Raw genomic sequence first — 5,374 nt, forward strand, 5'->3', positions numbered from 1 at the left:
TATCTTTCAATGAGGCAAAACAGAGTCCATCTCCCATGTGGAAGATAATTTTGTGTCTACATCAAATAATTTTTTCCCGACAGATATTAAGTCACATAGAAAGTATGACCACAACTGGTCATCCTGTTTTTTCCCAAATCGGAAGTTTGAGCCACAACTATGTAAGTACTTTTCTTTCTGGGACTCCATGTTTCTGGGGAATTTGCCTTCAAAAATAAATAAATGGCCACTATTCAGTTAAAGTTGAACACAGACCCAGGGACTCAGGTTTTAGGATTTACTGTGGGTAAGTCATTTAAATGAAAAATACTAAAACTGACACTTTATTTAATCTTCATGAGAAAATCAGAACTGTGATATGCTCAAAATCATACACACACACACGTTTGGAATTAAGAGAAAAAAGGAAAAATTACACTGATATTATTTAACTATGTTTTTATTTATTTATTTATTTATTTATTTTTATTTTTGAGAGAGAGAGAGAGATAGAGACAGAGCATGAGTGGGAGGGTCAGAGAGAGAGGGAGACACAGAATTTGAAGCAGGTTCCAGGTTCTGAGCCGTCAGCACAGAGCCCATTGCAGGGCTCAAACTCACAAACCGTGATATTATGACTTGAGCCAAAGTTGGATACTTAACTGACTGAGCCAACCAGGCGTCCCTATGTCTTTTATTTAATAGGGTAACAGGGTCTAACTCAGCAGGTAATCCAGAAACTGCTTCAGTTTCTAGGTAAATTGCTTCTTGTTCAGTTTTTCTCCGGAGAATTGTGCCTATAGGTTGTAGCTCAAAAGAATGCCAAACCTTCCAACTATGGACTGTCCTGATTACTGCCCCACTTACCTCCAGCTGTCCCCCAAATCCAACACACATTCCAGCAGAGTACTGGGGAGGGGAAAATAAAACCTATCAGTTAGGATTAGGTTCATCTGAGAATAAAATGGACCACTTTTCTTCCCATCCAACCTCCACAAACACAAAAAGTGCCTTAAAAAGATAGAGGTATCATTCTCTCATGTAAAACAATTTCAGAGATAATAAGTCCAGGAATGATGACAACCTCACAGTCATCAAAGAACCAGTCTTTCCCCAAGATTCTGCTTCAACATGCTTAAGAGTTGGTCCTTGTTCTTATGGTTCAACATGGCTGCTGGAGTTCGAACCATCACATCAGCAGGATGGAGGGAATGTAGGGGAGGGCTTTTTAATCTAAAGATTAGAAGTGTCCTGAAGTGTCACACAATGCTTCCACTTATGTCATATGGCTCCAAATTAATCACATGGCTAGTCCTAGCTGAAAGGGAGATTGAAACATATTTTTTACTACATTCTAAGCTAAAAGGTATATTTCTTAATACTAAAAAAGGTGGGGGGGGGGGAGGATAATGAATATCAAAAAACAAGTGTCAGTCTCTGTTATAATTCTTTTCCTTTCTTTAATTATTTCATGTTTTATAAAAACCACAAAGCCCTTCTCAATTGTGTAAATGGGACCCTTTTGTACTATGGAGTAGAATTCTTTTTATTCCATTTCCCAAAGAATTTTAAGTTATTGGCCCAGCAACCAAACTCCAGAAGGCTATGCTTCCATATGGCTGTGGTCTTTCAATGCAACTCACACTTTTGCTCCAATCCAAAGCTCAGTGATTCTCCCAACCCTTTTGTTTATTGATCCCACTCTCCCCTCTTGTTATTAATAGCTAGAGAAACCAGAGCATCTCAAATATATTCAGATTCACAAGATGTACTCAGAAGTCTTGGAATTCTAAGTGGTTCTACTCAAAGTATTTATTATTTTTTTAAAAAAGAGTGAAATTATACGGCCAAGTATCCCAATATTTCCAAATTTCTAGATATTAAGGCATTGTAAGATCCCAGCAACTGAGAAATCAATCACTTATCTCTTTATATGGATGTTTTGGCCTCTTTTTTAAAAATAGTATTTTCTTTTTGTCCAATTACAAATTTCGAAAAATAATCTTTTTGGTACTTTAGGTTCTTCTGTAAGGATTTTGTGACCTATTTAAGATATCTACTATCTCTCATTTGATACTTATTAAATCCACTCCTTTATCATCACTAACTTCCTAATTTATCTCCTTAATATTTTTAGTATTTTCTTAAAATCATAGGCCTTCTTCTCAAAACTTCTTAAAATTTCTAGAAGAATTCCTGATAATGGAGAACACATTTGCATGAATAAACATACTTCTCCTGTTTCAATTCCCACAAGAAGATTTTTTTTTGTACCAGTGAGAGATGGAAAGAGCATGGGGATTCCTAGGAAATCCCAATCCTACACTGTACTCAAATGTTTTCCTCACTTGTAATTTGTATACAACATTTTTGATGTAGCCAAATGATCAAAGAAAAGTACAACGTTCTGTGCATGGTCTTTGCAAGATGTTTTGTAAAACCCACATATTTTCCAGGCTCTGTGCTGACAGCTGAGAGCCCAGAGCCTGTTTTGGATTCTGTGTCTCCCTCTCTCTGCCCCTCCCCTGCTCATGCTCTGTTTATTAAAAAATAAAATATTTTTTAAAAAATTAAAAAAATAAAACCCACATATTTTCTGTTAAAATAGTTAGAGGAGTTACATTAATTTACATGTTTGTATACAATTTGTTTATAATTCTCAACTGGTCCTCGTGGATTTTCTGGCTTCTTTCTTATCAGTTGAAGGTATCAGTATGTGCTTGTACTGTTGTCCTTGTGGTTTTGTATTATCTCTCCTCTTTCTTAATTTTTTAAATGTTTATTTATTTTTGAGAGAGAGAGAGAGACAAAGTGCAAGCAGGGGAGGGCAGAGAGAGAGAGGGAGATACAAAATCCAAAGCAGGCTCCAGGCTCTGAGCTGTCACCACAGAGCCCAATGCAAGGCTTGAACCAACGAACTGCAAGATCATGACCTGAGCCAAAGCTGGCTGCTTAACCGACTGAACCACCCACCCAGGTGCTCCTATCTCCTCTTTAACTCATTCTGATTATATTCCCATGAAGAAGAAAAGTAAAGCATAACAGAGAGCTTGAGGCATATAAAGAATGAGAGAGAATGACAGAGGTTACAGGGAGTATAGGCTGTCATATCATATTGGTTAGGCAGCTAATTCCTTTAAAACCATCACCTCCATTCATTATGCATTATGTATTCATTACACACTGGGTATGTCTTGCCAAAACCTGAAGGGTGAGCTTCCCCTGGGAAAACCAGCTGGGAATATACCTGCTTGGAGCTGGAGGGGGCATTAAATAGCTATTCTGTGGGAGAACAGGACTAGAGGAATTTACAGGTGAGCAGTAGGGACTGAAGGTAGGCTGGAGCTCTACCATGATCAGAGTCAGACCCCTGCAATGAAATAATGTTAAACTTCATGACAAAGAAAGAAATAACAGTTAACACCAAGGTGTATGAAAGTTGTAAATCTCAAAGGGGTCAGGACTAAGGACTATGGTAAGTAAAGGGAACTGTGTACAAGTGGCAGGTGAAATGGAAAGAGCTTTTGAGGCATTTGCAAGAACGCCTTCTCTTCTCTTACCTTGTTGTTCTTGAAGACTTCTGATCTCTCTGGATCTGGGAACTCTACAGAACTGACCTGGAACCCTGGAGTAAATATGTGGATACAGGGGCTTATCAAAGAAAAGACTACTTCCTTATCTTCAGAAGACAAACTTCTGTTTCTATTTAAATTGATGCAATTATTTAGAAAACCCTATTTGGGAGGTGCATTTTCTTTTATTTTTTTAAAGTTTGTATTTCAATGTCCCTAAGTCCCTCTGCAGATATCTCTTTCAAGGAGGCCCTGGCTGTAAAGGGGCCTGGCAACAAATTTGAAGTGAGACTATGAAGACAGTAGTAAGAAGAAATAGATATCTTTCCAATTGTTGTTTTCTTTTGAAAAGTTTGGGTTCACATAAATATGTTGCACCACAAGAGTAGCCATGAGAACAGAAATTTTTACAAAAGATTCTGTGTGATGTCAGTTTTGGATGACATTGAGAGTAATGGTTCCATCCAAGGAATTTTAGATGTTACTAATCTGCTGTTTTTAAAAGCTTTCTTTAAATCCATATCACAATGATAGGAACATGCTGTGGGTAACAAGAAGGGCTCATGGGAATGGTATTAGAGCACAAAACTTTGGCCTTAAGGTGTTTTGTTTTGATCCAATACACTTTGTAAATGACTAACTGCATACCAGTAGTTTAGTATTGAGGTCTTCCCAGAAACAACACCAAAAAAAACACATTGTTATTAAAGGCACAGTAAGTATTAAAGATGCAAATTAGATGATGAGTAGCAAAAACAGATTTACACAGATATATAAAATATTAATAAAACTGGACTCCCTCTTAGAAATCATGTCGAAACATGCTACATTTCAAATGAGGTAAGTAGTTTCAGATTTGGCTTTCCAAAAGCATTTGAGAAAGAGAAGTCAAAAAATATATTGATCTTATTATAAAAAAAATAGTTAATAATAATAGAGCTGGTCAACTTGGTAGAGAAGTAGGGGGACCTGAAGTTCTCTCGTCTCTCAAACACAGCAATGTTGAGGCCAGAGGACTTGGAATTCCAAGAGTCCAAGCTGCAGAGTGATGGAGACATCTCCAGGGGACCACTGGGACAACTTGGCTGGCCATAGGTATGTGATTGAGAACTGGAAGAGATAAAACATGCAGCATAGGAATGGAGGGGAGGGATCCCCTTCTGTGGAGAGACAAACCAAAGAGAAAGAGAGGCTGTGGAAGTGTAGGATTATATATGAAGAAGAGAAAACCCACAGACCAGGGATTGGAAAAAATGGAGAAAGACCCAATTTCTAACTGTGGGGCTTTCTCTGGACTGGGGCCGGCTGCCCTGTTCATGCACCTGGGAAGGTGGGGAGCCAGTCCTGGGCTGGGTAACTAGCTCAGAGGCACAGTCTGCAGTGGGAGAAAGCAATCTCCTCTCTTGAGTGCTGTGGGAAGAAGGCAAAGAACTGTCCCAAGGACAAAAGACCCTGCTTGCAACCACCAGCCAGAGGCCTTTTGTCAGCAGGGTGGAGTGGCTCTAACCCAGAAGCGGGGTGCTCAGAGCAGAATCCTTTAAGACATCAGGGTTTGAATCCCAGTTGAGTGCCTGGGAGGCACAGGAGACTGTGGAGTGGAAAAAAATGGCCAGCTCACACCGGTGCAGCATTGTGAAGATAGACTGAATGCAGTGGTTTGGGACACCCAGTCTGGGGAGGAGATACTGGGGTGTCACAACTTTTCTCCCCATCACCAACAAGGTGGGGTTTCAGGGAATGGACAAGGGGCCCACAGTGGAGGCAGGATCCACCTATACCAAAGCATGCCCCTCTGTGCCTGGTAACTGTGTATCTACTAGAGC

The sequence above is a fragment of the Neofelis nebulosa genome, chromosome 5 (assembly GCF_028018385.1).
Source record: "Neofelis nebulosa isolate mNeoNeb1 chromosome 5, mNeoNeb1.pri, whole genome shotgun sequence".
NCBI lineage: Eukaryota > Metazoa > Chordata > Mammalia > Carnivora > Felidae > Neofelis > Neofelis nebulosa.